Genomic DNA, 13,169 nt, shown 5'->3' with positions numbered 1-13,169 from the left:
CATTAGCAATTCTTACTAAATCACTTATGCATCATTTTGAGATCTTTAGAAATTCTTCTGACATCACTGTCGCATTATTTTGAGGTTCGTAGCAACTCTTACTACATGACTGTCAGCATCACTTTGAGGTTGTTCGAAACTCTTACTACATTACTGTAAGCATCACTGAGTTTATGAGCAACTATCACTACATTGCTGTAAGCATCATTTTCAGTTCATTAGCAATTCTTCCGACATCACTGTCGCATCATTTTGAGATCATTAGCAATTCTTCTGACATCACTGTCGCATTATTTTGACGTTCGGAGCAACTCTTACTACATTACTGTTGCATTATTTTGAGGTTCGTAGCAACACTTACTACATGACTGTCAGCATCACTTTGAGGTTATTCGAAACTCTTACTACATTACTGTAAGCATCACTGAGTTTATTAGCAACTATCACTACATTGCTGTAAGCATCATTTTCAGTTCATTAGCAATTCTTCCGACATCACTGTCGCATCATTTTGAGATCATTAGCAATTCTTCTGACATCACTGTCGCATTATTTTGACGTTCGGAGCAACTCTTACTACATTACTGTTGCATTATTTAAATGTTTGTAGCAACTCTTACTACATGACTGTCAGCATCACTTTGAGTTTATTAGCAACTATCACGACATTACTGCTAGCATCATTTTGAGTTTATTAGCAATTCTTACGACATCACTGGAGCATTAAATTGAGGTTCGTAGCAACTCTTGCTACATGACTGTCAGCATCACTTTGAGGTTGTTCGAAACTCTTACTACATTACTGTCAGCATCACTTTGAGGTTATTGGAAACTTTCACTCCATTACTGTTAGCATCATTTTGAGTTCATGAGCAATTCTCACGACATCACTGTAGCATTAAATTGAGTTCATTAGCAACTCTAACTAAATGACTGTCAGCATCAGTTTGAGGTTGTTCGAAACTCTTACTACATTACTTTAAGCATCACTGAGTTTCTTTGCAACTATCACTACATTACTGTTAGCATCATTTTGAGTTCATTAGCATTTCTTCCGACATCACTGTCGCAATATTTTGAGGTTCGTAGCAACTTTTACTACATTACTGTCGCATTATTTTGAGGTTTGTAGAAACACTTACTACATGACTGTCAGCATCACTGAGGTTATTCGAAAGTTTCACTCCATTACTGTGAGCATCATCTTTAGTTCATGAGCAATTCTTCCGACATCACTGTCGCATCATTTTTAGATCATTAGCAATTCTTCCGACATCACTGTCGCATTATTTTGAGGTTCGTAGCAACTCTTAGTACATGACTGTCAGCATCACTTTGTGGTTATTCGAAACGTTCACTCCATTACTGTTAGCATCATTTTGAGTTCATTGGCAATTCTTACTAAATCACTGTCGCATCATTTTGAGATCTTTAGCAATTCTTCTGACATGACTTTCGCATTATTTTGAGGTTCGTTGCAACTCTTAGTACATGACTGTCAGCATCTCTTTGAGGTTATTCGAAACGTTCACTCCATTACTGTTAGCATTTTTTTGAGTTCATTAGCAATTCTTACTACATCACTGTCGCATCATTTTGAGATCATTAGCAATTCTTCCGACATCACTGTCGCATTATTTTGAGGTTCGTTGCAACTCTTAGTACATGACTGTCAGCATCACTTTGAGGTTATTCGAAACGTTCACTCCATTACTTTTAGCATCATTTTGAGTTCATTAGCAATTCCAATTAAATCACTGTCGCATCATTTTGAGATCTTTAGCAATTCTTCTGACATCACTGTCGCATTATTTTGAGGTTCGTAGCAACTCTTACTACATGACTGTAAGCATCACTTTGAGGTTGTTCGAAACTCGTACTACATTACTGTAAGCATCACTGAGTTTCTTAGCAACTATCACTACATTACTGTTGGCATCATTTTGAGTTCATTAGCAATTCTTCCGACATCACTGTCGCACTATTTTGAGGTTCGTAGCAACTTTTACTACATTACTGTCGCATTATTTTGAGGTTTGTAGCAACACTTACTGCATTACTGTAAGCATCACTGATTTTATTAGCAACTATCACTACATTACTGTTAGCATGATTTTGAGTTTAATAACAATTCTTACTACATCACTGTCGCAACATTTTGAGGTTCGTAGCAAATCTTACTTAATGACTGTCAGCATCACTTTGAGGTTGTTCGAAACTCTTACTACATTACTGTAAGCATCACTGAGTTTATTAGCAACCATAACTACATTACTGTTAGCATCATTTTGTGTTCATTGGCAATTCTTCCGACATCACTGTCGCAATATTTTGAGGTTCGTAGCAACTTTGACTACATTACTGTTGCATTATTTTGAGGTTCGTAGCAACACTTACTACATGACTGTCAGCATCACTTTGAGGTTGTTCGAAACTCTTACTACATTACTGTAAGCATCACTGAGTTTATTAGCAACTATCACTACATTGCTGTAAGCATCATTTTCAGTTCATTAGCAATTCTTCCGACATCACTGTCGCATCATTTTGAGATCATTAGCAATTCTTCTGACATCACTGTCGCATTATTTTGACGTTCGGAGCAACTCTTACTACATTACTGTTGCATTATTTAAATGTTTGTAGCAACTCTTACTACATGACTGTCAGCATCATTTTGAGTTTATTAGCAACTATCACTAGATTACTGTTAGCATCATTTTGAGTTCATTGGCAATTCTTCCGACATCACTGTCGCAATATTTTGAGGTTCGTAGCAACTTTGACTACATTACTGTTGCATTATTTTGAGGTTCGTAGCAACACTTACTACATGACTGTCAGCATCACTTTGAGGTTATTCGAAACTTTCACTCCATTACTGTTAGCACCCTTTTGAGTTCATTAGCAATTCATACTCCATCACTGTCGCTTCATTTTGAGATCATTAGCAATTCTTCCGACATCACTGTCGCATTATTTTGAGGTTCGTAGCAACTCTTACTACATGATTGTCAGCATCACTTTGAGGTTATTCGAAACGTTCACTCCATTACTGTTAGCATAATTTTGAGTTCATTAGCAATTCTTACTAAATCACTTATGCATCATTTTGAGATCTTTAGAAATTCTTCTGACATCACTGTCGCATTATTTGAGGTTCGTAGCAACTCTTACTACATGACTGTCAGCATCACTTTGAGGTTTTTCGAAACTCTTACTACATTACTGTAAGCATCACTGAGTTTATGAGCAACTATCACTACATTGCTGTAAGCATCATTTTCAGTTCATTAGCAATTCTTCCGACATCACTGTCGCATCATTTTGAGATCATTAGCAATTCTTCTGACATCACTGTCGCATTATTTTGACGTTCGGAGCAACTCTTACTACATTACTGTTGCATTATTTAAATGTTTGTAGCAACTCTTACTACATGACTGTCAGCATCACTTTGAGTTTATTAGCAACTATCACGACATTACTGCTAGCATCATTTTGAGTTTATTAGCAATTCTTACGACATCACTGGAGCATTAAATTGAGGTTCGTAGCAACTCTTGCTACATGACTGTCAGCATCACTTTGAGGTTGTTCGAAACTCTTACTACATTACTGTCAGCATCACTTTGAGGTTATTGGAAACTTTCACTCCATTACTGTTAGCATCATTTTGAGTTCATTAGCAATTCTTACCTCATCACTGTCGCATCATTTTTAGATCATTAGCAATGCTTCCAACATCACTGTCGCATTATTTTGAGGTTAGTAGCAACTCTTACTACATGACTGTCAGCATCACTTTGAGGTTATTCGAAACTTTCACTACATTACTGTTCGCATCATTTTGAGTTCATTCGCAATTCTTCAGACATCACTGTAGTATTATTTTGTGGTAAGTAGCAACTCTTACTACACGACTGTTAGCATCACTTTGAGGTTGTTCGAAACTTTCACTCCATTACTGTTAGCACCCTTTTGAGTTCATTAGCAATTCATACTCCATCACTGTCGCATCATTTTGAGATCATTAGCAATTCTTCCGACATCACTGTCGCATTATTTTGAGGTTCGTAGCAACTCTTACTACATGATTGTCAGCATCACTTTGAGGTTATTTGAAACGTTCACTCCATTACTGTTAGCATCATTTTGAATTCATTAGCAATTCTTACTAAATCACTTATGCATCATTTTGAGATCTTTAGAAATTCTTCTGACATCACTGTCGCATTATTTTGAGGTTCGTAGCAACTCTTACTACATGACTGTCAGCATCACTTTGAGGTTGTTCGAAACTCTTACTACATTACTGTAAGCATCACTGAGTTTATGAGCAACTATCACTACATTGCTGTAAGCATCATTTTCAGTTCATTAGCAATTCTTCCGACATCACTGTCGCATCATTTTGAGATCATTAGCAATTCTTCTGACATCACTGTCGCATTATTTTGACGTTCGGAGCAACTCTTACTACATTACTGTTGCATTATTTAAATGTTTGTAGCAACTCTTACTACATGACTGTCAGCATCACTTTGAGTTTATTAGCAACTATCACGACATTACTGCTAGCATCATTTTGAGTTTATTAGCAATTCTTACGACATCACTGGAGCATTAAATTGAGGTTCGTAGCAACTCTTGCTACATGACTGTCAGCATCACTTTGAGGTTGTTCGAAACTCTTACTACATTACTGTCAGCATCACTTTGAGGTTATTGGAAACTTTCACTCCATTACTGTTAGCATCATTTTGAGTTCATTAGCAATTCTTACTCCATCACTGTCGCATCATTTTTAGATCATTAGCAATGCTTCCAACATCACTGTCGCATTATTTTGAGGTTAGTAGCAACTCTTACTACATGACTGTCAGCATCACTTTGAGGTTATTCGAAACTTTCACTACATTACTGTTCGCATCATTTTGAGTTCATTCGCAATTCTTCAGACATCACTGTAGTATTATTTTGTGGCAAGTAGCAACTCTTACTACACGACTGTTAGCATCACTTTGAGGTTGTTCGAAACACTTAATACATTACTGTCAGCATCACTTTGAGATCATTAGCAACTATCACTACATTACTGTTAGCATCATTTTGAGTTCATTAGCAATTCTTACGACATCACTGTCGCATCATTTTGAGATCATTAGGAATTCTTCCGACATTACTTTCGCATTATTTGTAGTTCATTCGCAATTCCTACGACATCACTGTAGCATTATTTTGAGGGTAGTAGCAACTCTTACTACATGACTTTCAGCATCATTTGAAATTGTTCGAAACACTTACTACATTACTGTAAGCCTCACTGAGTTTATTAGCAACTATCACTACATTACTTTTGGCATTATTTTGTGTTCATTAGTAATTCTTACAACATCACTGTCACATCATTTTGAGATCATTAGCAATTCTTCCGACATCACTTTCGCATTATTTGGAGGTTCGTAGCAACTCTTACTACATTACTGTTGCATTGTTATGAGGTTAGTAGCAACTCTTAGTACATGACTGTCAGCATCACTTTGAGGTTGTTCTAAACTTTCACTTCATTACTGAAAGCATCACTGAGTTTATAGCAACTATCACTACATTACTGTTAGCATCATTTTGAGTTCATTAGCAATTCTTCCGACATCACTGTAGCGTTATTTTGTGGTTTGTAGCAACTGTTACTACATTACTGTTAGCATCACTGAGTTTATTAGCAACTATCACTACATTACTGTTAGCATAATTTTGAGTTCATTAGCAATTCTTCTGACATCACTGTCGCATCATTTTGAGATCATTAGGAATTCTTCCGACATCACTGTAGCATTATTTTGAGGTTCGTAGCAACTCTTACTACATGACTGTCAGCATCACTTTGAGGTTATTAGAAACTTTCACTACATTTCTTTTCGCATCATTTTGAGTTCATTAGCAATTCTTACGACATCACTGTAGCATCATTTTGAGATCATTTGTAATTTTTACAACATCATTGTAGCATTATTTTGAGGTTATTAGCAACTCTTCCTCCATTACTGTTAGCATCATTTTGAGTTCATTAGCAATTCTTCCGACATCACTGTAGCATTATTTTGAGGTTTTTGTGGTACCTTTGTTTGTAACCGATCTGCTGACCAGCGAGACGCCACCACGCACGGCTGTCGGCTCCGTAACGGAGGGAGAGGAAGTGGAAAGGACGGAGAAGGGTCGGACCAGGTCTATTTCTAGGTGACCACTCACTATCGTCTTCCACACTGCCCCTCATGGTGGGGAGTGTAGCGCCATCCTGCCACAGTACATTTGTTTCATTCTTTTGCTCTTGCACTTTCATTAAAATGGACTTGACTTGAGAACGTTTTGTTTCAAAATATAGAAGAATTCCCAGATTTATAGGTAGCATGAGTATGAAGTTGCCCTTGCACCCGGTGGGAAAATGTCCTCTGCATTTGACTCTCACTATGTAGGAGCAGTGGTAGCAGTGTCAGCCTGGGGGCTTGGTCAAGATCAATGACAGGAGTAGCAGACAGGTAATATCCATAGCATGCTTGTTGTTTTAGAGGAGTAAGGGTACACTGTTGGTCTCTCACCTGATGCGCTGTCATCAGCACAAATGATCTGTTCCTAAACATCAAAATCTACCATCCCCCCTGATTGTTTTTTACAACTGGAGTACTGGTTAACACTTTAGAAAGCCTTCATTCAGAGCTGTGAAGAACCTTGAACCTGATATCCCAGACATCAAAGTGGGCCACTAACTGGCCAGATGAAGCTATGCTAGGCTGCTGTACTCTGAAGAGCTAAAGTAGCAGCTTCTGAGAGGGATGCTAACCTGGATGTGTTCATCTCCTACTTTAATATCAGCCCCCAACTTGGAGCTCTGACAGCCTCCAGCTTGTTGTTCCTGTTTCTGCTTCAGTCAACAGGGAACTCCAACCTGCAGTAGAATCTTCCAACAATGGAATAGAAAAGTGAGGAAGAAAAACTAGAATAAACTTACAAAGCTGAGAAATGTTCATGAAGAAGAAAGGCACACGTTATGATTGAGGCCAGAAACTAAAACTCCACACCAAATGTACTTTGACTTGTAGGATAATGAACTTGAATGTGTTGAAACAGCAGATCAATGAATCCACTACCACACAACAAGATGATGACCCCCTACCACAAGATGGCGTCACAGATCCTGACGCTCTGAGCAGGAAACACAGAGCAAAACATTACAACAAAGCTCCTGTTGTTCCCTCCAGGAAAAACTGTGGCTCTGATGAGAAGAAGGATCCCAGCCTCTTCTGAGGATCCATGGCCGCACCATTGGGTAGAAGGACGATGGGGTCGGCACCAGGAGGAACCCTGGTGTCTCCGATGCAGGGAAGATGGAGCAGTGAAGAGGCCACATTGTGGCGTCCTAAAGAGGACATTTGGTGGAGCCTGAGACAGCAAACATCACGCCCCCTTCATCAGAAGAACCACAGCACCAGAAGAAAGAATCCTGGCAGTGACGACAGGGAGGATCAGGGTGACCTCCTCACCACCACCTTTGAACCTTCAAATGAACTTTAAAAAGCTTTAGAGTGGAGAAGGATTTTAAACATTTTATTGTTTTTTCCTTTCATTCTCATTTGTGCGATTGTCTGATTTATTAGAAATAAACACTGTCTGCTGGGTTTACATTGACTGTGATTCTCTTTTTGCATGCAAGTTGAAAGTTCTGCCAATAAAAACCACAAGTATTTGAAGACCAAAGGAAGAACCCCCAAAGTCAGGACCCTGAGATCAAAGTGAGCGCTCTGATCTCAGAGGTCTGGGATATTTCCCATCCCATGGCCCTTCAAATAAGAGCCCTGTGTCTCTGTCTCAAAGTTTTCAACCGTATTTGTTTGTTAAATTAAAACCAGACGACCACTGTGGTCCTTTTTACACGGTAAGTAAAGCACAGATGCCCTGGTGGACCTGTTGGCACCCTGGACTTTGAATCCAGTGATCTGAGTCCAAGTCTCAGTTCCAGCAGGTTTCCTGCAGCCTTCAGCAGAGCTGCCATGTTTCTCTGTAGAGAACTAAGTGATGCTCTCAGCAGGTTGAGGGCACCACCAACAAGTGAGGTATGAACCTCTGACTTCCTTCTTGTCAAACAGGAAACTCCTAATACCTCATTTGAGTAAAGTACCTCATATTCCTGACATCCAAGTAGTAGTGAAGTGGAGGAAGAAGGGAGGAGATCTCCAACAGGATCCTTCTTTCCTCTGTCCTCCTTGATCTCATGGATCACCACAGTCAAGGGGAGACCCAAGCTCCCGGATGGATCTGGCACTCAGGAACTGCTGAGTTTTCCAGTGGACTTTGTTCCATCCATGGTTCAGGAACAGGACTCCTCCTGGTTAACCTGGTATCTTTCCACCCAACTGTGGGTTCTTGGAGAATTTTTCATGTCATGTCAAGAAATCAGGCTGGTGGGTTTTTCAATGAGAGAAATTCTGGTAACTTAATTAAGTGGCATGTTTGTTGAAGCAGTAATTAACTGATAAATTAAGGAAGGCCTGGCCAGTCTTTGCTCCCAGGTCATACAATGGAGTTAGAAAGTCCTGAATAAATCTGGAGTTCCATGATTTCCTTGTGGTTCATGATCCTTTTGCCAATGTAGTCTGGAACAAGAGCAAGATGAACCTCCAAATATCAACAGGTTGATTGCAGGTGATGTCAAGTGGTATTTAGAGGAACGTCCTCCTTGTGTTTGGTTCCATGGTGGAAGGGTGAGCCCTCTGGTCTCTGGATCCAGTGATCAGAGTTCAAGTCTCAGAAGGACCTTCCTGTCTGGAATGTGTCCCATGTAACAAACTGATCAAGAGATGTTACGTGGTTCAAATGTTCTGGTTCATTTCTTACTGCCATGAACTCAGACTGTGTGTTTAATGTCAACAATAAATGTAACAACTAAGCAGCCAGTAGCTCCTGTGGAAAAAAATTCTACTTTGTCAGTGAATGAATTCATTTGATATTGAAGTCTGCAACTGTCAGTGTCTGTCAGGATGGCCGAGCGGTCTAAGGCGCTGCGTTCAGGTTGCAGTCTCTCCTGGAGGCGTGAGTTCAAATCCCACTTCTGACAAAGGACATTTTCTCCACATTCCTATGCATCCACAATGGTACATTCCAAACCCAGTTGAAGCTGCTCTCCACTGATGGGAGTGAGTGGTTGAACTGGCAGCAGAGGAGGCAAAGGAGCTTCCCTGTGACGGTCCAACATCGCCTGGTTTCCTCCAACATGGAGCAGCCACCAAACTCTAACTTCAATGTTGGATCAAAGTCTGCTGAAGAAATGTGTTTTCTCTCAATTCACATTTTTTCCATTAACTTCATCATCAGAGTCTCCATCTCATCACATGACTAAAGTCTGGGTTCTGTATTGGTGGTAAAATATCCTTCCATGCCCCTCACTAGTTTGCACACAGAAAAGCATATTTTACTGGTTTCAGATCTCTTAGCTTGTTCTCGCTCTTAAACCAGCTGAGGCAGCTTTCATTGTGTGATTCATTTTAAAATATAAATATGGAACAGAACCATTGGAATCAGATGTCAGGACATTTGAAGGAATGTCAATCTCCTGTTGAAATGTTGCAGTGTGCAGCTGAGGCTCTCTGGCAGTGGCACCAGGAGCCCCAATGGCAGAACCTGGAGAACCACAGGTGAGGGCCTTCTTGGCTCCAGATTGATGGAAATCAAGTGTCTGAGGCTGTTAGCAGCCATGAAGTTGATCTGGTTGGCACTGGTATTTGTTCTTGCTGCAGCTCAGGAGTGATTCAGGAGAAGAGTTTCAGAACAGCCCAGGTTGGGGACTGGAATTCTAAAATTTCCCCTGGAACCAAACAACCTTGGAGGGTAAAACCTCCAATCCTAGCCACTCAGATGCAGCAGCAGAAGAAGCTGACATCCACCCTGACAGTCAGAGCATCAAGTCAAGAAAACATCACCATCTTGTAGTTCCAAACCTCCACCTGTCAGATTCAGCTACTTCTGATTGTGGGACTTTAAACTTGAACACAATGGAATTTGGACAAGGAGTTTTCCTTCCAGTCCAAACATCATCGTCCAGCCTCCAACCAGAGGTCCATCAGTTATCATGGAGCCACAGGTGGAGTCTGGATTCTTTTCTGGAATGTGATGGCAGTGAGAGTCCTGCCAAGTGACATCACTGACATGACTGGATGACTTCAGTCACGTGACTGGATGACTTCTGTCACATGACTGGATGACAGTGTAGATGCCAATGTAGAGGTTGGGGAAATCGTCTCTGAGAATCCAGCTTGAACCCACAGCCTCCTTGTTTTCCAAAAACCCAAACAGCGACCATCAGACATGTTATCCATCTGACATGTTTCAGTGTCAGCACAGGTCATAGCGCTGAGACTGAACTCTCATTCTCCTCCAACTATTATTTCCACCTCACACTCCTGCAGATATTCAAGTGAACAGGGAACACAAATTTATGCTCAACTTCTCCTGTGTATTCATCCACAGTCACTAAACAACAACCAAACCAAACAAAAGGGGGTTTGCTAGCATGGCAATCAGCTGTAGTTCACCATCTTATCCAGGTCACATGACTCAGGAGTAGCGTGGCCGTCTGGCAACCAAAGGGTGGCTGGTTTGATCCTCACTTTCTCCAGTGACCATGTCAAAGTGTCCTTGAGTAAGATACTGAACCCCTAAATACTTCTGATGAGTAGGTTGGCTCCTTGCATGGCAGCCTTCAGCATCAGTGTGTGAGTGTGTGTGAATGAGAGGACATTGTTCAGCTCCTTGAGTGCTGCTGAGGTAGAAAGGCTCTGTACAAACTGAGTCCTTTTACCATTTCTTTCCTGCTTCTAGCGGCGCTGTTGTCACTTCCTGTGACCGTGGGAGGGAAGGGGTCCCCCTTCAGAATAAGTTTGATATCAGTGTTACTTCCTCTTCAACACGCCTTTAGCAGACCAACTCAGAGAACAGCTCAGTGAGGTAGTGTGGCCGAGCGGTCTAAGGCGCTGGATTTAAGCTCCAGTCTCTGAGGAGGCCTGGGTTCAAATCCCACCACTGCCATCATGTCCCAGGTCACTGGAGAGGTGTGGCAGGTCTCTCACAGCCTCTCCTCTCTCTTCCACTGAGGTCTTCAAACCTGTGACCAAAAGAAGAACCCTCCTCTGAGTCCACAGACCTGAGCATTGCTGCTCTGACTACCAGGTTACCTCCTGGTGATCATGGTGAGGTAGTTAGTTGTTCCTTTGTTTTTTGACAGAGGCTTCATTGTGAATTAAATAATTTTAATTCTTTACTTGAAGTTTCACGCTGTTTCGATTGAAAAAGGCCAGTTCCTGGAGAAGATCTTCTAGGGGTCCAGGTTAAAGCGGTGCCCCAGCTGGCACCAGGCGCTGACCCAGGTCCTGCATGGGAGATACTGTCAGTTCTGTTCTGCCCTGCTCACAACCACAGGCTGGTGTTGAGGCCTGCAGCAACCAGGGCCCCAGTCACCAAGAGTATAAAGGCTGGTCATTGTGGCAGTGGGAGGAGTCAAAATGAAGACAGACCAATGTGAGCAGGACGTTCCTGGAGAAGTAAGAAGAACTTGACCATGTTTCCTACAGTACCCAGGAGGCCTGGTAGTTGTTGAAGGAAGCTCCAAAAGCAAAGAGCAGACAGCAGGACATCAAAAGAAAAGATCCAGACACTAAAACTACAAGTAGAAACAAGAAGAAATACTAAAAGCCTTGGAAAGATACTACAAGGTTGGATATACATTATTATATACACTACTATTCTCATTGACTCCTAAAGAGGGACAGGAAACATTAGAATGTGGATCAGATCAGCTGATTTCACTGTTGAGTCCATCCCTCCATCCACTTTCTGTTCTTATCCTTTAAGGGTCATGGGGGGGGGGGGGCGATCCCAGGTGACATTGGGCAAGAGGCAGGGTTCACCCTGGACAGGTCAGAATTCCTGATGATGTCATCAGGGCTTTGACAGTAGCTAGAATTCTGTCTTTGATCTCAGGAGGACATGAAAGAAACACAATAGAGGAAAGTAGAGGAGAACATTCAGCTTCATTAGAAACACTTGAACTGTTGAACAGTAGAATTTGTTTGAAACAGTTTACATCACTGAGTGACAGGATTGAAGAGGGAAGGTTTTCTACTTTAAAATTAATTTGTAACTTTAAACTGTGGATGAACATTTTTAGTCGTTCATATTCTAACATACAGAGGAAGTCATGACATTCCCTTTTTAAAAAAAGAAAAAACATGTGAAGCTCCTCCCCCCAACTCCAGATGGACAGACAGACATGAGAATGACAAGGAAGCAACAAGTGTTGTGCTCCTGTAACGAAGTTAAGAGTTGTGATCCCACTTGCCATTTAAAACACATTCACAAAACACGGGAACTGGGGTTTCCTACTGCAATTAAAGGCAGCACCCCCTGTGGTTTAGGGTCGTGCACCCCGGGGGGTAGCAACAGTCGGACCTCGCTGCCTCCGGGGTAGGTGTATGACTTATGAGCTCTGTCTTTGTTTTATATTAATTACTTTATTTTAATATGAAGGAGTGGTTTAAGTTATATTTTGAATCATAAAGCTCCCGTACAGTCGAGCCTGTCCTTTTTTTTTATAAAAAGCTGACTGTGTTTTTCTTTTATTTTTGTTTACAAATGGCTAGAGTTACACGTGTTAGCTAACCTGCACTTTTTTTCATTTTACTTCCTGCAGCCGTGTATGTGTGTGTGTGAACGGGCGAACTGGACTGACTGTGTGTTAAATCTCCATGCCAGGTACGCATTGTTATTTTATGTTCATTTGTGGATTGTATGAACAGTCGGACCTCGCTGCCTCCGGGCCGTGTATGTGTGTGTGTGAACGGGCGAACTGGACTGACTGTGTGTTAAATCTCCATGCCAGACGAGAAATAAACGGCGAGTGTGCCAACGGTGAAACAGACTACCTCGTCCTTAAATACACAACGCAAGTGAAGTACAAGAACCGCTACACTCCTCTCCAGTGCTCTGGTGTTCATTTTTTCTCATTTTGAAATTCAACAGCTTCTGTCATTGATTTGACAGGAAATGTTGATGACACACTGGGATTTTTGTTCTCCTGCTGTCACTGTCAAGTGCAGCTGAACATGAGAGGTAGCAGGATC

At 41.2% G+C, this 13,169-nt stretch overlaps 1 non-coding gene across 1 annotated transcript; it reads left to right on the top strand.

Annotated features, from left to right (window-relative positions):
- The first annotated feature begins 10,997 nt into the window (after window positions 1-10,997).
- Window positions 10,998-11,079, top strand: trnal-uaa (transfer RNA leucine (anticodon UAA)). The gene has a single exon. It is a non-coding gene; the product is annotated as a tRNA-Leu (tRNA).
- Window positions 11,080-13,169: the final 2,090 nt, after the last annotated feature.

This window comes from Aulostomus chinensis, chromosome 1 (assembly GCF_037954235.1).
Source record: "Aulostomus chinensis isolate RoL2024-O1b breed Wild chromosome 1, RoL_Achi_v1.0, whole genome shotgun sequence".
Lineage (NCBI taxonomy): Eukaryota > Metazoa > Chordata > Actinopteri > Syngnathiformes > Aulostomidae > Aulostomus > Aulostomus chinensis.
The sequence above is the reverse complement of the archived record's forward strand: the minus strand, read 5'-3'. Positions and strand labels throughout refer to the sequence as shown.